Here is a 20,767-nt window from a genome sequence, read left to right on the forward strand (position 1 = left end):
GTATGCATTAAACGAGTACTCTGGACATGTGATGCTAGAGAGTCAGGTAATATCTCTCTGTACGGGTAATTATGTCTAATAAATTGAGTACAAAACGACTATTTAACCGGCTGAAATCCATGTATGAATGTTTACTGTCAAAGGCGACACTCACACCGGTTGAAACCCTTTAAGTATTTGTTATCAAAAGCGACTGCTTAACCGTTGTGAAACCTTCAACAATAGATCCACATGTCTGTTCGCTGTCATTTGCAACAGTTTTAAATCGTTTCACCAGAGAGTCTCATGAAAGTTCGCTGTGAAAAGCGACTGTTAAACAGATCTAAACTCTTTTTATAAGTTCGTTTATTTGACAAATGGAAAACGAAGCTAAAACAGACAGGTGAATTTAACGACGACCGATAAAAGGGACAATGATGAAGACAAAACTAACAACAAACAAGAGACAAAATTGCAGTGATATTAAGAAAGAACTCGTCGGCCGTTTTAAATGGTATTTAAGCGGTAACTTTAACTTGTTTGAATAAGATGTTGTCTTCGCTGGGTATATTGTGTATTGATAGGGTGCCCCTACTTTATATTTTGGCTCTTGTTGTGTTTGTAGTTGATTAAGATCATTGTAAGTTAAATGCTATTGGACCTGCACATTTTCACATGTGAAGTGTGTACTTGTATCAAAACCAGTTACGAACTAACAAAGCTGTTAAATCTTAGTCCACTATAATTTAAAGGACCGTAAGCTGATGAATAATTATTGCTAATTAGAATTAAGCATTATATTATTTTAGCACTATAAGTTGAAACAAGTATTTAAATCGACGCTAGTTATTGAGTTAACCAGTGATGTATTGTTAACAAACACCAACTAATGACTCCCATTTATTTTCACAGATTTATATTTAGACATGATTTAGTTGTTTTTGTAAGTTCTTATATTTATATACATACATCATTTTGGTCTAACCTTTAAATTTGCATTTAGTATCATAAAAGCTGGGCACCAGGGAATTTGGACACTGGCACGTTTGGGATCCTGTAGAACCAGTGCATGAAGCATCAGGAACACAGTCGGTATTCGTAGCACAACTTCTTCCAACTGCAAAATCAAGCATACTTTAAATCCACCAGAGCTAAACTTTCAACACCATTATTGGCTTTAATGCATGGACATTGAACGTAGTTTTCAACGTTCAAAACGTGCTAGATGTGAATTATATTCAACATAACATTAAAAAATCATGATAAGTCGAAAAACATATTTTGTGTTTTAATTAAAAATAGATCGGTTAACGGTCATGGTATCATTCAGGTTGTTTTCCCACTTGCGTTTTGTGTACTCCGCATTCAATGTCCACCAGAGTCCTTGCATTATTTAAGGAATGGATTGCGTGGTTGGTGTCATTATCGGGGTAAGAACGCAATTGTGTTGGTCAAAGTGTGTAAAGTCCGACTCCACGCGTACTTTGACTAGCCCAATTGCGTTCATATCCCCGATAATGACATCAACATCGCAATTCATAACTTATATTCACACCAATAGTTCATTATTTCATTCAAGAAAAAAAATGTTACTAAAAAAACAATTCATTTCCGTTAAGAAAACTTACAGTAATCCTTTCTTAACCATTCTGTAAATAGAACGACCCGACTGTAACCGGTAACATATTTTTAGATGACGTCACAATAACGCGGGAAAAGATTAACTACTTGAAATCACTTTTAAACGTAAAATTGTTACACTTATGGCAACAATACATTTAAAATATGTTAAATTAACACTTTCTAAAAAGTTGATTTATATTTTACGAGACCTGCTGACACTATACAAGCAATAACAAGATCAATAGTTTCCATGTATATTGTTATGAATTGCGAACCGAACATATCCGAAGATGTTGCGTTCATCGATTAATAAGCGCAATTGCCGAAAGACAGTTCATTTAAGGAATGGAAGATGATGTGTAAATATATACATATTAGACTACTGGTAATTTGGGAGTCTGCGTGCCAAAAATTTACTAATTTTTAACTCCTGTGTACCGCTTATAACCATATTCAGTCCATAGCTGGTCTTAAAATGAACCTGTATACTGCGTACACAGAGCTTAGATGAATTTCAAAATTTATTTTGTCTATCCTTGATAAAATAATAACCAAAGCTGTACGCATTGTATTAGCAGGGCTCGTTTCTATGAATTCAGAATGACCGATCACCATATACTAACGCGATATCAATTTGGGTTTAGACAACATAAAATTACAGTTCATTGCATTTTTGTTTTACAATCAATTATTAACAAAGTTAAACAACATGAACGACGAAAGCTTTATTGCGCATTTGTAGACTTTAAAAAGGCGTTTGATCTAGTTTACTGGAACGGCATATGGTTTAAGCTATATAAGCACATTAATGTGTCCTCAAAAAATGTTAAAATGTTACAATCGATGTATAAGTCTGTCAAAATATGTGTTCGTTCAAATGGCAATGTCTCGGACTAATTTGAAAATTGTATGGGTGTTAAACAGGGGGAAACCTTGTCAACACTACTGTTCATTATGTTTATAAATAATATGTCTATCCATATATATTATGATGATGCTGATACTGCGTCACTTAACGAATTACAGATATTCCTTTTATTGTTTGCAGATGACACTGTTTTGTTTTCATTCTCTGCTACTGGCCTATAAACAAGCTTTATGATTATTGCAAAAAATGAAATATCACTGTTAATACCAAGAAAACTGTAGCAATGTTTTGTAAATTGGGAGTTCGATTTGAAAACATTGATACATTTTGCGATAATATAAAGCTTACTTGTGTATCAAAATTTACATGTCTAGGAGTCTATCTTTAAATGGCAAATTTTATCAGTCGCAAAAGGCTTTAGCCGACCAGGCAGTAAAGGCTATTTATTCACTTAACTCACGTGAGTTTTGCCGTTGTGTCACTGGGGATAAATGAAAAAAATATAAAAGTATAAAACTATTTGACAGCATGATCATGCCTATGTTTAATTATGGAGCAGAAGTATGGGGTTCTTATAAAGCTCCTGATATAGAAAGAATATATTTGAAATCCTTAAAACAGGATATTAAGGTGATAATTCAAACCACGAACGCTTCTGATTATGGTGAGTTTGGGAGGTTTCCCTTAGATATTGCACGTAAAGAGCGAATTCTGAAATATTGGCACAAAATTGTAACTAAACACCACGGTTCTTTGGTGCATGAAGTGTATTGGGATCAAGTGAATAATAATATTCGTGGGTCATAGCCATTAGAGGTAAAGCAATTGCTTAATAATTTTGGTTTTAGTTATTTATGGAACAGTAATGACATTTCAGTGCTTCAATTAAACAGTGTCATACAAAGATTACATGATCAGTATTGCCAATACTGGTTTTCACTATAAGACACGTCTTCCAAATTAAAAACTTATTTTAGTGTAAAGCATAGGTTTGGTTACGAGAATTGTATTAAAAACGACAAGCATCGTATTTCGCTAACCAGATTAAGATGCTCAGCTCAAAAACTTTAAGTTTAAGAAATATAAAACAATCTGAATGTAAATGTATATTTTGTCAAATGAATGTTGTTGAAGATGAGTTTCACTTTGTTCTTGTATGTCCTTTAGAGAGAGACATACGGACTGAATGTTTAACTAGATATGTTTGTGATTGGCCCACAATGCAAAAATTTAAATTGTTATTGTCTGTTGAGCAGAAGAGTACACAAATTGAACTTGCTAAATATGTACATATTTCAACTTCAAGACGAGAAAGTATCATAAACAAATAAATGTTTATAAATGTTTATAAATGTTTATATTTTTCTTGTTTGCTGTTATCGCTTGCTTTAGAAACAATTGTTTTTTGTTGTTGTTGTTTTCTTCTTAAGTCTGACCAGTAAACTAAAACACATAATAACAGTGGCCTTACAACGATCACCTTTCATCACTAACATACCCGCTTTTGTCAAAACATGCCTGAACGCATACCTTTCTAGCGAGGGTGGTCAATCTATTGATATTGTTAAGTAAAGGATTAAGGTACGCCTCTTATCGAGCAATTTCACATTAATAATTACTTTTTATACTTGAATTATCAATATCTTTATAGTGTTAATAATCTGTGATATCATATTATCATGCTCTTCTCATGCATATAAATAAAATGTAACCGCCAGAAGTAAAGGCGATGAACTTGAATGTTTGTGCTAATAAACTATTGAATTGAGAATTGAATTGAATTCATAGAATTATTTTTATTCTGCATTTTTAATGGGAGTCATTCATCTACTCGTTAATTAGCTTTTGGTAATAAACCATAGCTGTCACGTTTCTATTGATCGTGTATGGTTCATTTAGAAGGAATGTATTAATCAGCTTATTATGTGAGCCTCATCGGTAGTACATACTTCGCAAATAACAGTGATCATTATGAAAAGAATGATCTCATGTATAAAATGTGAATTGAAATAAAACAACTATCAGTTTATGTTTAAGGTAGAACAAGTGTATTTATTTAAATATTAACACCTATACTAAAACCCATACTACTTATCAATAAGCTTTTATTGTCTGTAAAGTTCAATTGGTCTTCACCACGAAGACAATATTGCTCATTATTAAGATTTCATGGGTTCATCTGCAAAAGCGAGCTTTGACAGTAGAAAACAAATCACGGACACATATTAAAGATGAAGACAAAGTTTTATAGTTCAGTAAATGATATAAGCCAACGTTCATTACGCTCGCCATAGTTATGCACATGCTTCGAAAATAAATGGAATCAATAAGCGTGCTCACCTTTGGCAAAACATTGCTCGTCCATGTCCGTGTATCCTTCATTGCACGTGCAGCGGGTCACACACTGACCGTTCGAGGTGGTACATGTCGCATCATAGTCCACAAACTCTATAAAGTGTACGCATATGACGATAAATACAGATTTATATTCAGTGATGTAAACGTCCTCTTACGATACGTTTTAGCAATAAAATGTGACATATACATAATGTAGTGTGTTGGTTTTAAGGGGTGAAGGTTTAAAGTGACACTCTTTTTCAAAATCAGTACAAACTCATGTATGACAAACATAAATTTTGAGTGATAAACCTTTAACTACTTACTAAATTATGCATTTATTGAAAATATTAAATAATGATAACAAGATTGTAACCATGTATTTAATATCAGTAAGCGCAAAATTATTAAATGATTGGTGAATGCTAAAATATTCACTGTGAACTACTAAAGTCTCATACGGTTAAAATGCCGTGTTTTATGCTCATTTATTTCAAATTAAACTCTGTATCCTTCTTAAGAACCAATGTTTTCGACCTGTATTCATCCTTTCTGCAATACTAAGACACTGTTATTAATTGTGTTAAATCTTTATTGGGAGTAAAAAAGCATCTTTGAGCGGAAGGGTTAGGACAGAACCGCTTACCGAAATAATATCATTAAAATAATAAGACTACAGTGTGTTACGACACTCGACTACAGCAATAATTAAAACTATTTATAACATGATATATGTACCAGCACAATTGTAAACATGATTTTAAAGTCATCGTACACATCTACAGAGATTCGTCGGTGTGAATTTTGTGATGGAAGTTGTCCGTTTTGCTGACCGTTCCATGGCGGTTATCTCAACACACTCGCAAACACGTTGATACATATTTGATCAGCGTTTGATTTTTGACGTTTGGTGTCGGTTATGCCTTAGCACTTTATCTCTAAATAAAGGTGTTTGTTTAAATTGTAGTATTGTGATTCTCAAAAAAGTGGCATATCATTTATTATTAAAATCTTTTCTTACCTGCTTCACCAGCTGTCCATATACAGAGAAATACAATACACTGCAGGAACTGAAACACGAACATAATAAGTATTGAAAACATGTATTACTACCATGCCTCTTTTTTAAATGTATTGAAAATATGTACATACGCCTTATGTAGCTAGACCCAGAGCGGGGTTTTGCTTATTGTTCAATATATATATATATATATATATATATATATATATATATATATATATATATGCATTAATTAATCCTACGAAAACGATATACATGTAGTGTTTATCATTTTTTCCACATTGGCTATGGCCTTTTACATCGTTTGCAAATAAATCTTAAAATATATTATTATGATTTATGAATATATGACCCGTTCAACCTTATAATTCTGACATGCTTAAAAGTTGAACCTATATTTACAAATAATGATAAAAGAATTATATACCTTCATTTTGTATCCTTATTTTTCTTCTTCTATCGCAAAATATAAGTAAGCAAATACTGGTGGTTGAGGTAGCGGGTCTATTTTGAATTAGTAAAATATTGAAAAACACAAACGCCTTTTTAAATCTTTATACTGCTGCATTATCATTCTGATATACGTTTGATTATATCTTTTGATTTTGGGTGTTAATACTCTACGTTTATTGTTCAGGTTTGGCACAAACAGCTGATATTGTGACAGCGATCTTCATCACAATACAACATCAACCCCACAGATAAATGTATTCCATACATTTTAAAAAACCGCTTGTCTTCGTAATTGTTATCGATCAAGCCATTCCAATCATGAAGTATCTCAAACCTAGTATGAAATGTATCCCACAATCTATCGGTTATTTGTTAAAAGTTAAAACTTCGGCTGTGTATATTGATTAATACAATACTCACAAAGAATACAATAATATAAACAAATAATATTTTTGTAAAGGGATATATCAATTCGTATATTACAATAATCAAAATAAAAGCATATTGGTATTGGTACCCCGTCTCCAATTGAGTGTAATTGATTTTCTTTCCATCGTTCTAATTTCAGTGCAAACTTATGATGACCTATTTATTAGCACGACGACGACAACAACAGCAGATAATCAGAACTATTAATTAAATCAGAACTATTCTTCCGTCTACAGCAATCACAATAATTGCCCAGCGAGGTAGAGGCAGCAAGTCTGAATTGAAGGATACAATACATTAAGAAGTATAAAAAATGAACCAACGTAAATAGAATTGTTCTGTTTAGTTGTATAGCAGTTACTTTGTTTAAAAGGCGGAAAAATACTAATCTAAGACATGTTTACTTACAAGTCGAAATATTGGCTTGCCGGTTCAAACTCACTCGCGCATTGTGTTAAGAAACTTAAAAGTATTGACATTTTTTATACCCTGTTTAAGTTTGTGTTGTTGTTTTTGATGGTGGTGGTGGTTTTGTTGTAGTGGTTGTTGTTTCTTTATAATGGTGGATGTTGTAATTGTTGTAGCGTAATTGATTATTTTTTTGAATAAAGGGCTTTAAAATTTGATTTTTATTTTTGAAAAAAAACCTTTGTTATTACAGTGTAACATAACATGCTTGACATAGTCTATACCTTCCTTTTTGCACATTTTGTCCCCATCATAGTCGCCGGCACATTTACATATAAGACATCTATATACGCATTATCAATACACTCACTGACGTCATCACACACAGCTCCAACTGAAATAGGATTAATAAATGTATAATGCTATTTGTCAACGATAAACAATGTGCAAGCTTGCAAAGTTTTATGTTTCAATTTTTTTGTAGTGTCTTATGCAGAAGTTAGAATCTCACTCTAACCTAAAAGGCGTGTCGTGGGTAATTGCGACTTGTACCTTGCGATTTATCCTACATTTTCCGTATAATCCCGCGATGTGTTGTAAAGTGTGTATATCTCAACATATTAAAACGAGGTCAAACCACCTGATTTGTCATTAAGTATCCATGGTGATTCGGCTTTTACAATCCTGATACGTTTATATCAAAACAAATTTAGCCAAGCATCATATGAATTCACGAACTATGTAATACGTTTAGTGGCAGTTTTTTGGAAAAGGAAATATATATTGTATAATTTATCATCCGTCTGTTATAGTGTCTGTAAGTAGGCACCTCAAACATAGTTTACCATTGAGTATGAAAAGAAATTAGGCGATCTTTCTTCTTAAATTGTGTTTGTCTTTACAGTGTCTATATAATTTGCTTTGGCTACTGAGCTTGCCCCTGTACTTATGAGTGTATAAAAATTATTAAGTCACGCTGTGCTTTATTCACTAGCTAAACATAAAATTTTAATGAATATAGTTTTTACTTACTATAACCAATACATGTCTTTTTGTCAGCAGTATGCATGTACTTGTCTATGCTAGCACTGCCTCCTGTTGATCTAAACTCACTGTGCACCGTGTAATCACTGGAATCCTCACACTCAGCTCCCATCATTATTGATGGAAGTAGAAACAGTTATAAAGATATGAGGGCATACAAATGTTCATACAGAAAATATATTGTCATAACCAGAGAGGATACGCCTGTATTTTCTTATATATTTAGAAAAACCTAACCTAGCTTAATAAAATTAACCGATCATCGCAAGAAATGTAAGTATTTCCATGAATTTAACGAGTCCAATGAACATGTGATGCTAGACATTCAGGTGATGTATCCATCAACTAGTAATTATGTATTATTATAATATATTGAGTTTAAAAATGACTGTTTGACCGGTTAAAACCCATACATTTCTATTTTCTGTCAAAGTCGACAGTTAAACCTGTTGAAACCCTTTCATGTGTTAGCTATTGAAGGCGAATGCTTAACCGGTTTCTAAATCATTCAACCAGAGAGTCTCATGTACATTCGCTGATTGTTCTGATGTGGCCATTCACTCAATAGAAAAAGATAAACTTTTTCTTTTGGAAATTGGATAAAAAAAATCAAAAACAGTAGAAATTTAATGGACAAGCCCTGTGAATTTAACCACGATTTCGTTGAAAGGCACAATGATAAAGGCAAAATGAACATAAATTAATAGACACATTCCACCAAAATAAAAATAACAAAATACAATACTTGCTTAATTTGGGGCGTAGCTACGGTGGCACGATTAGTGAAAACTAAGTCAACCCTCGCTGGCAGTTTTAACTGCTATTCGAACGTTCAACTTCAAATCGTACCTTGATGAATAATAAGTGCATTTTCAAATTTTGCCTTCTAGTGTAAGCACTATAAGTTGAAACATGTATTTGAATTGACCCTACTTATTGAGTAAACCAATGAAATGTCATATAATACATGAATGAGTTTCTTTTTGTAAGTTCTGGAACTTTCAACACTATTATTGGTTTCAATGGACATTACATTCACGATAACGAATACAAATCCTTGATAAGTCTACACGTATATTTTTGTGCGACAAACAATCAGAGCTTCAATTAAAAAACAAATATAAATACATTCTGAAAACGCTTATGGTATCATTGAGGGTGTTTACTTCTTGCGATGTGTGTACTCCTGCCAAATGTCTATCTGAAATCTGCGTTATAAAGCATACTAAACTACTAGAACTTTGGGAGTTTGCGTACCGAAAATTGACATATTTTAAGTTTGTGCGTACTGCTAACAACCATTATCAGATCTAATCTGACCTGTTTTTTGATTACTTAAAGTTGATGTGAGTTTCAAAGTTTACGTTATCTATCCTTAAGAATTTTATAACCAACTATTCGGGCTTTTGTTTATGAATAAAGAATGTCTGGTCATAGAACTATTTTTGTTCTGCATTTTACAATGGAAGTCATTCATCATCTCGTTAATGAGCATTTGGTACACAATAGCAGTTACGTTTCAATTGATTTTGTATAATCCAATTTTAAGGAATGTAATCAGCACGGACATGTTACGATGGTCACCTTTGATTTGACATTTTTTTTGCAAATTACATTGAACATCAAATCATGATCTCATGTATACAATACGTCTTGAATAAAGCAACTAGCAGTTTATGTTAAAAGTAGAATAAAGTAATTTATTTAAAGATGCACTCTTATTCCCAAATAAGATTACCAAAATTAATAAAGTTATTTTAGTTTATCAAAAAGGATGAATAAATGTCGAAAACAATGGTTCTTATGAAAGATAACGAGTTTAATTTGAAAGAAATGAGCATAAAACACGTTATTTCTACCTAATGAGACTATAGTAGACAACAGTAAATATTTTAGCATTCACCAATCATTTAATGGTTTTGCGCTTTCTGATATTAAATAAACGGTTACAATCTTGTTATCAGTAATTAATATTTTCCATAAGTGCATTATTTAGTAAGTAGTTTAACGTATATCAGTCAAAATTGATGTTTGTTATACATGTGTATGTATTGATTTTGAATAAGAGTGTCACTTTAAACAGTTAAACCTTTATTAAACTACTTACTAGTTACCAACAAGCTACAGTTGCCTGCAACTTATAATTGGTATTCACCAAAAAGAAGATATTGCTCATTAATAAGATTTCATGGGTAGGTTCATCTGCAAAAGCTAGCGTTGGCAGTAGAAAACAATTCGCGGACACATACTATTGATGAAGACAAAGCTTACTAGTTCAGTTAATGGTTTTAGCCAATGTTCGTTACGCTCGCTGTTGATCTGCACATTATTCTAAAATAAAGGTATCGATAAGTGTGTACACGTCCTCACCTTTAGCAATACATTTCTCGTCAATGTTGTTGTACCCTTCATTGCACGTGCACCAAATCCACAAAGTTTGTAATGTGTACGCATATGCCAATAATTACATATCTACCTGATAGACATACCCAGTAATCATTTTTAATTGAAAAATACGAAATAACAGCTAAACTTAAATAAATTGTAAACTATGTGGTACTTCAGTTAGTAAGTTTTAATGCTTTTTACACATCGATGCCAAGTTTATGTCAGTTTTCGACATTTTCATTTTTTTCGCTATTTTACATGTACTTATGTACATGTTACATATTTTACATGTACTTATCTACATGTTACATATTTCTATGTGTACTTATGTACATAACTTATGTTTATGATATGATATGAGTATGTAATCTTTAAATTGATTGTTTTATCTTAGAAAAATATTAGACTTAAAATTTTGTTTAAAAATGATGTGTTTTGGTACGTGACCTATTTCTAACATACCATAATACATGTACAAAATGCATATTTTCAAAATTAACCTGTGAAATAAAGTTGTATGTGGTTTGGGGCTTGAAGCCGCATCTGCTTGGACACTATTGACATTCAAGGCTTGGTGTAGGTCTCGTTAAAATCCCAGACTGTCGTGAATCATTATCATCCATATGCACAACAACTACACATTTGTGCCTACCAACCCTTACTCTTGGGTAAGACGGATATTAGTGCAGAATGTATAGTGCATTTGTATTTTACAGTGGTAGTTTCTGCTGGTTAATAATCAGAAGTCTTATTTCTTTCAGGCAGGAAAATGACTAAATATTACTTAGTCAACAGCTGGGTTATGAAGAATTCCAGCCTGCATTAAATACTATGTTGGATCCTTGAGAGCGGATTTGACAGCCATGTGTATCCACAAGGCAGTCGCATCTGATCGAGATGATGTGAGTATTTCCTATAAAACATATTTGACTTGTTTTTGTTTTTATAAACACACTGTATTCAATAATCAAGTGGTGGTGGTGGTGGTGGTGGTGGTGGTGGTGGTGGTGGATGTGGTGGTGGTGGTGGTGATGATGATGATGATGATGATGATGATGATGATGATGATGATGATGATGATGATGATGATGATGATGATGATGATGATGATGAATTTTATTGATTAATTTAATAATTTTCTTTATATATGCATGTATGTATCAGCTTGTTGTTGTTGTTTATTTCAAAATAATGTCGAAAAATATTAAACTGTTTAGTGAATTAGTGAGAAAGGCTTTAAAGTACAACTTTTTTCCTTTACAGCACTAAACATTCTTGATGGGTAAAGTACCTGATGGGGCATGAAAACCAAATCAGCATTGACTCAGCATTGAGCAGTTATCATATGTGCACACACTACAAGTACAAAGCATGGGAACAGACCAAACTTCAAATGTTGAAGAGTGAAGAATTAATTGTGAAAAACACTAAATGTTAGAATACCAATGACAAAATAAAACAGATAGACATCAAATTGTTTACAAGTTATAATATTAAAAAAAAACAAAAAAACACTAGTTGAGAACTTTCACTCTGATATTTTTGGAGGGGCGTTACAGCCCACTAAGTGTTCTTGTTTCTTATATATTTTAGTTTAAAAGTACACTCATTTGTTTTAAACTTTGTAATCTGAGTTAGTATCATAAGTAAAATTATTTGATTTGAAAGAGTACATTTTATTAATAAGTCCAATTAAGCTTTATCAATTTTTACAAGAAAAAGGTTGATCTTAAAGCATTTTATTAGCTATAAAAATGTATGGTAACATGACATTATGTATATTTTCTTCAAAATTGGACGGTAAACTATCATAAATTGTTTTTTAAATTGTTCAATAGACATTATAGATAATATCTTAAATGATTTCAGCAGCTTGCCTTATATTTAACCATTTTTTTTATAAATTTTATAAAACTGCTATATATTTTCAACGTCGAAAAACTGCAATTTTTTTCATGTGTATCAATAATGTGTTCGTTTGAACTTTAGTTTTCTGTTAACTGAAGTTTATTTTACCAGAAACTGTTGTGTCTATTTCATAATCTCTCATAATGCGAAAAAAAAATCAAATATAGACAAAATATTTACTTTTCGCTCTTTGTAGCCCTTGGACTTTGGGGTTGGGTGTAATGATTTTTTTTAATTCACGGTAAAACATGTTCAAAATTTGGATTAAAGTCCCATAGTGTACTGTGATTATAACTATGTTGTCGGTTAAAGCTTTAATAAAAGTGTGTATTACGCGGCTAATACCTTAATGTATTACTACGCCTTAGCAAATAGTACATATATATCTTAATAAGAATGAGAATGTTAAACAGTCTACAAGACTAAGAAATGAATAAAATGAGACTGAAAGACACAATGTTTATCATGTTTATGATTTATTTGTGTTATACGACATCTCTACATAAAATAGTTTTATCAAATGATATTTATTATACAATGGCCTGTGTGCATTGCTTTTGTTTGTTACTAATTCTATTGTAGGACCAATGGTTTGCTAAAAGCCATCCTACCAAGAAGCCATTATCTGTTCAGCAGGTAAGCGTCTTCTTATTGTACAGTTTTCATTTATTAATTAAAAGCCAATTCAAAATATTTCATGAAATTACAAGTTACAAATGATGATGATTATTATTATTATAATTGTAGGTCGCTGCTCTGGTAGGGTTCTTGTGCAGCGTAGAGGCGGCAAGTATAACGGGGTCAGCACATAGTATTGACGGCGGATACACAGCTAGATAGAAAACACCCGTTACACAGCTAGATAGAACACAACAGATATAATATATACAAGATTACCCTGTAGTAGTGTTATATTGAAAATTAAACGATATGTTATTTAAAAGATATGTCTGTATTTATTATCATGTCATTGCATGTTGATACGAGTTGTGTATCTTGAAATGAACTGGTGCATGGTATCGTTTTCGGTGTTTTCTGTCCAACTCTTAACGTTTATATGTTTAGGTAATTGGTTACGAAGTTTTATAATTTGTGTTCAAGCCCTTTTGGACGATTTAATATGTCTTTAAACATTGTTTAAAAATGAAACATTTTGTCAAATTCCGTGGCTAGGGAGCTTGAAAAGTGTAGAGTTTCCAGTACTGTCAATGAACAGGTCAATGAAACCTTCTCCGGTTTTCATACATTCTCACTTATTAAAATCAGAATAACGATCTCGGTTTACTTTTTTCAACATAAGGTAAAATGCATTACAATTACTAAAACAACAGAGAACAACCTTGTTTTTAAAGTTGTGTCGCCAAGCTGAAACATTTGAAGACCCCATTATCATATTTTGGATGTCTAAACAGGTAGCTTGGAAATGGCTCCGGCTTTATGGTAACAATATATTTATAATATAGACAAATGGTTACTTGGAACAGCAGTAGGATCTATCGCAGTGTCAATAAGGTTTGGAAGATTCAGTTAGTTGTAATTTGATGCATTGGTTTTTAAACCAGTAAATTACAAGTTTGTTCTTGAGTCAAGATACTGAAATTTTCGATATCCATTGTAGAGTTTCTAGCTTTCCTGGTTGTATTTTACAGGCCATGAAATGTCAACATAAAACAGGGATGTATGTGACATAGTCGGTAAGAGTGATTTGTTTAGCTGTATAGCATTCGACCATTCGCCGATAGATCCTATTGAAAAAGGTAGATTATATGGGAATCATATATCATTAGGAATATTATTATCATTAGAGATTGTTATACCCATAAATGTTGATCAGATTAAAACATGAGACAGGATAGAGACACCATAAAATGAGAATCGGTGACGGGAGGATGCAGGGCCATCTCAAAACAAAAAATGGAATCCGAGATAAGATCAGAGAAAGTCAATAGGATAAATGTTCCTGTTTCTAGAAAATATGTCGGACAGTTGTTGTGCTCTTTTAGATGGCGGACACAGAGTTTCCGTTCCCGAGACCTTCTATGATTATTATTTTATGTAGACTTAACAAGTCTTATTCCACCGATCAAATATAGCCATGTTGACAACTGATGGGTTGAAAGGTCATAACCAGCGGCATGCATGCGGCTAACGCACCGCCCCTAGTGTCATTTATCATATCACTTGCATAGAAATCGGTCCAATAACAAGGTACCGTGAAATTTTTAGTTTATTAGGAAAGTTGACCACGTTATGTCTATCTACAGTCAGTTGATCATGTGACCGCGAAAAGGGACTTTTTCTATTCTGAAATATCAAAGGAAAAGCCCCAATAGTCCGCCAACAGCCGACCTCAACAATCACTCGCCCATGAAGTCCCATCACTCAGCATAATAATGGCTCTGGCAAACAATTAATCGACCAGAAAATTTACATGTGAGGTGAAAACCTTACCCCACCCGCAAATGCTTGAAACTGTGCAGCATTCAACGATAGTTAATTCCATCTCTGTGGTAAATGACAAAGTCTCCCTTACAACATAAATGAAATATGTCTTTGCCGGTGCAATTCTGAACATCCAACACTATCTCCATGAATTAAATCCATTTAACATGTGGCAATTGTTTGTAAACACTCGTGATCTTGAACTATGACTGTTTACTGTACTCTGTGATTTGTTACATCATCAGGTGATGTTTGGTGACTGATCTATATTTGTGCACTTTTAAAAGCTTTTTTATGTTTTGAATTGATATTGACGTATTAAAATGCAAAAACTGTGACTATAAGCATATTGAAAAAAAGTTGAACAATTTTAAGAACTATTCCGGGGGCGATTCAAACATGACGAAGTATACCTAGTATGCCGACGTCACCAGGAACAAACAGTTGTTCTCCTTATTTTTAAAGACACTTAACAATTTTAAGGTTATTTATAGGGTTTAAATTACAATGTAACAGGATAAATAGAATACCAGGTTAGTGCTTTGGATGGAGAAAGTTTATCTGGCTCGGCTGCGGAATTCCTCCGCCTTGCCAGATAAACTTCCTCCATCCACGACATTAACCTAGTATTCTCTACGTAATTGGGTGGGTATCAGTTAGGGAAAAACTTCAACTGTGTGTGTTTGAGCAAGATTTGACAGGTTGAGGTTCTAGAGTGGCATTTGATTACACCTGGCTAGAAACTGTTGGAGACATTCTATAGCCAGAAAATGATCGTAAACAAACCTCAAAACTTTAGTTTCAACATCAAAACATCTACAGTATTAAGTGGAAAAGGAACAGACCAGGTGTGAAATCAGTGATAATATTTGGGAGGTTAATCAGGAAAAAAATCAACCAAATATCTTTGAAACGAAGAGGGATTTGCTAATTTCTTATCCTTACCGCCTTTATGAGTGCATTGATTACAATAATGGACCGACAACATGGTGATGGAAACATGCATATATTCGTAGCATTTAACTTTATAGTGTGAAATATTTGTATGGTTTGTTAAGTGACAACTCTATACCGATGAAAAGCTGAGAAATAAACAACGTATTGCATAAATATTTTAGCTCATTCTGAGTAAGTTATGTTTTTTTTCAAGAAAGAAATAAACATATCTGAACATACGGGATAAAGTTAACAGTCATTCCGCTAAAGAGAAACATGGAATGTAATATAACACTTTAAAGGCCTAGTTTAGTTTAGTGCCCCCACCCCCGCCCAAGAAAAAAACGAACAACAATACAACAACGACAATACAACAACAAAAAACAAAACAAAAAACATGTATTTTACACAACCTCTGTGTGTTTATCTTAATCTAATTGCCTATTTGTCTTATCAACTCTCCGATCTGAATATCTTGCTGTGCAGTTTTGGAGGTTTTATTATAAAAATGGACCCTAAATGGGCCTGAGGCAATAACAAATAAACAGAAAATTGGCCCCTGCTGAGACATCAGTGTAATGAGCAGGAGATACAAAGCAGGGTATTGTCAAGCCAAAACTTATTTAAACTAGGCCTTTAAAATAACAAATTGCATATACAGAAGCAGATGTATCGAAGGCAAGAATATGTTCATCAGTTTTATTTTCGTAGCAAAATATAATTTCACGTTGTTTCTTTGCGTCATGTTTATTACCATACCAATTTCTACTTATCGCAGTTTCTTTATATTACCGCTGGACCCAAAGTTCACCAAGGACGATATTCATTGTCCTTTTGCTGAGTGCCAACTGTCAGAACATTCTTCACTTCAAATTACTACTCTTTAAAAATCTCATAGCCTAGATTACTGATGCTTTCTTAAATGTTGTTATACAATGATATTTCGCTGTATGCGCTGCTCTCCGGTATCGGCGCAGGTCAAAACTAGTTCGGTTATCATCTGCAAATCCGCCGTTGAGAAATTTGCGAAAGAAACCTCATTATATACAAAATAAATGTTATATGACGTATTGTATTGCTAACGAATAACAAAACTTAATGAACGCATTTGCCTTAAAAAATGAACTCTATCGAATCTACGCAACTTCAAATAAACGAATTGCATATGAAAGCAATACATATTGCAAGAACGCTTTCCTATACGTTATAAAAATAAAATATATCAAATAAGATATATTTACGAAAAATAAAGTGTATAATATAGACTTAATATTCTTACCGTTGGATAGCTGTCCTCTTTTCGAATAGAATAATCTAGCAAATGATACATTTTGATATACGAAATATGTATTTACGTAAATTGAACGTTTAATCATAGTTTTGTTATTGATATGTGATCTACACAAATTACAGCTTTGTAGTATAGTCTCAAGTTTCTTTTATAAAAACGTTTTTATTACCCTTAAACCTGAAAGCAAAAAATGTCGCAAAAAAGATAGCCTTGTTTTATTATATGTTCAAATAATACAACGAAAACAACAGGGACCAGCCCAGTCGCCTTATTACCTTAACCAATATCCTGTTAAAACGCTCAATGACCAAGTTCAAAAAGATACACCTGACCTTTAGTTGTCACAAATCACAAATATCTACATAATTCACCGTTTCTTTGCCTAACCCTTTAGGACATTCCATCCTTACATCCATATTGACCCCTGATCATCTTCAATCTGTTCCTCCACAATAGCAAAATGCACTAGAGACAATATACCATTATCTTCCTTATCTCTAACATAACTGATCTGGTTTTCCCGTTCGTAGAACCTCTTCAACATGTTCGCGTGGAACGTCTTGGTCTTTACATCGATCTTCACCTTGTAGTCAAGTCAGTTCTCCAAAAAAACATCAATACTGTATGGTCCCTTCCACTGTAAAATAAATTTGTTATGATTCACTGGTAGTAATATCAATACCTTGTCTCATCTCTTAAATGTCCGTAAATGTTACCTTTACTTCTGCATCAGCCACTTCACCATACCACAACTCTTTTGAAATGGAAGTAGGTCCTCTAACTTGCGTCCGTACAGCATCAAGTCTGAAGTAAACTGGCTTCCTAAGTATGCTAGCATCTTTTACGGTACCCAAGTCGACTGTACATAATCAACCAATGCCTCAGTTTCACGCTCCGTCTCAATATTCGGCAAAGCAACTGCATCCGGGTATATTGTGGCATAGTCAACCAAGACAAGAATGTACTTGTTCTATGTGTCTGTAACTGGGTGGATAGGTCCAACTGAGTCTACAGCAACCCGCTTGAAAGGTGTATCGATCCGTGGCATTTCTCCTAGTGGCACCTTCGCAACTCGCCCTTTAGGAATGGTACGCTGACGCACATCACAAGACCGACACAATCTAGAAGTATCTGCCATAACGCCTGGTTAATAAAATTCAATAATGACACGATCAGATGTTTTCTTAATTCCCAAGTGACCAGCCATTAATGACTCATGCGCTATCTGTAAAACGCCTTCTCTACATTCCTAAGGAACCACTAACTGACATACCTCCTCTCCTGTATGATATGTATACTTCCGGTACAGCAGTCCATTCTTGGAAGCAAACGTCACAGTACCACCATTCTTGCACGACTTCATTTGTTCTTCACGTGCCATGTTGTGCCATGTTGTGAACTGACCTCAGCGAATTATTTTCTTTCTGAAGCTTTAGGAATTCATCTCGTGAAATATTCAATATTGGATCAGGAACATTTAACGATAGCGTTTCTCTTCCCGTCTAGCCTGAGCCCTTGTTTGTACTGCTTGTACAGTGTCCTGCACTTCCGCTGATCCTTTGACGCCCTCGATGTTTCCTAGAACTAAGAGATATAAAGGATATGTCATCACATTCGCTTATACTTTGCCTATTAAGTAAGGTGTCTCAACATCTATCACAGCTTCCTTACAGTGCCGTTGAGTACCGTCAAAAATCTTCACCAGGCGCCGGTTGCCAGTATACCGTGTTCTAAGACGTGATCCGAACTAACTATAACACAGTTTGCACCAGTATCTCTAAGTACGGTTACTTCTATACCGTTAACTTTGCTCATTTGTGTAGGGAAATGGTCTATAAAACCCTGGCTTTTACGACTAGCGATTTGGTCGTAAACTAGACCGGCTGTGTGATGCTCACCTCCATGACCTCTTCCTCGGTTAACACCTATACTACTATTACCACCTCGACCACGACCTCCACGGTTTCCCCGTCCTCTACCGTCTCTAAGGGTTTGCAAAAATGTGTTAGACTTTATCACCTTAGTGTAGTTCACCTCATCGTCATTTTGCTGCTGCTGCCCCGTCCAGTCGGTTTGTTTGACGTCGGTTTCAGCACACATTGCAGCAATGCGCCTTACCGGTATCCGCTTTCTTTAATCACCAGTACGGTGATTCCCATTACAACACGAACATTAAATACTAAATGTCCCAGAATTCCACTACCCGAAGCTTGTGGTTTCTCATGCTCAGCACCAGGTCTCTACTACTGTCCACTCGGGGTATCACGGGCCACCACACAGTGACTACCACCACGTGATTCTGCACAAAAATCTGCCTGGACCGACATCATATTACTATCTGTAAGAGACATTGATTTCAAAAACAAATACAATTCCTTCTGGTTTACACTTAATAGGTAATCCCGCACAAGGAAATCAAATACGCCTTTTATCTACATGACCAAGTTGCATTCATCTCTCAAAATAGTTAAGGGACCTTCTGATAAACTGTGCAAACGTCTCACCTCAGTCTGGTTTACAGCTTCTAAACTTCTTGCGAAATCCATCTTCCGCATCTCAAACCGCTTAAGCAACGCAGTCTTCAACACTTCGTAATCAGTTGCTTCATCACTTGGAAGTCGAGAGTACACATCAAGTGCTTTCCCATTCAATAAAGTACTAAAGTGCAAACACCACAGAGATCTATCAATCCCCTGAGATGTAGCAAAACTCTCAAAACGTGATAAATAACTGTCCATATGGTCATTTTATCATAAACGTTTGGTAACTTCGGAACTTTTAACTTTACAGTTGTTATACCTGGTGTTTTTTGTCCTCCCTGTGGAGTTTTGACGTATTTGTTGAAGTTCTATGGCCCTTTTATGTTCGACTTCCCGCATTTTTGTCTCATACTCTCGTCGTTCCCTTTCTGGTTGTACCTCATACATCGACGTTCTTACAATTCGCCCCTTTCCTTTTGTCGCTGATCCCTCTGTATTGTCTGTTCTTCTGTAACGAACTTTTGGAGCTCTTTGTCGTTGAAGCCCAAGTCCTTTCCTATTTATGTCAACTCCTTTAATGTAGAAATGGCTACTTTTCAAAGTAATAACACAATACAAAAAATGCACAAAGTACACTGTATGTATATCACTTCTAGTGTAATCTCAAATCATTAATTATAATTGAAAACACAAAGTATAAACTTCAATAAACATGAAAACACATTAATATACTCCGTTCATTGAAAAAACTTTCGACAACATCCAATGCGTTAATCAATGAACAATGCAGACCTACGCCATGAAGCGTCTCAACAAACTACTTATTTATATTAATACATTGTGAACTACCTTGAAATACAGCTATGGTAGAGTCTTACCTTAAATAAAGACACAACTCAGGAATAACATTTCTTGTGTTATGCACCACCGCACAACTATAGGAGTACCGCCAAGTACTAAATAAAAATCAAACTATACAAGCATCCAATAAATCAAATAATTCAACAACTTAAAACAAACTTTTGCGGGGTTGAATGTAACCTACAAAAAATAAATTTAAATTAAACTTAATTCATGAAACAAACAGAATATTGTTATAATAAAAAGAAAACAAACTGTTAAGTTAAGTTAGATGTTCAATCAAACACAGATCGCTCTAA

This window comes from Mya arenaria, chromosome 15 (assembly GCF_026914265.1).
Source record: "Mya arenaria isolate MELC-2E11 chromosome 15, ASM2691426v1".
In the NCBI taxonomy this organism is placed as follows: domain Eukaryota; kingdom Metazoa; phylum Mollusca; class Bivalvia; order Myida; family Myidae; genus Mya; species Mya arenaria.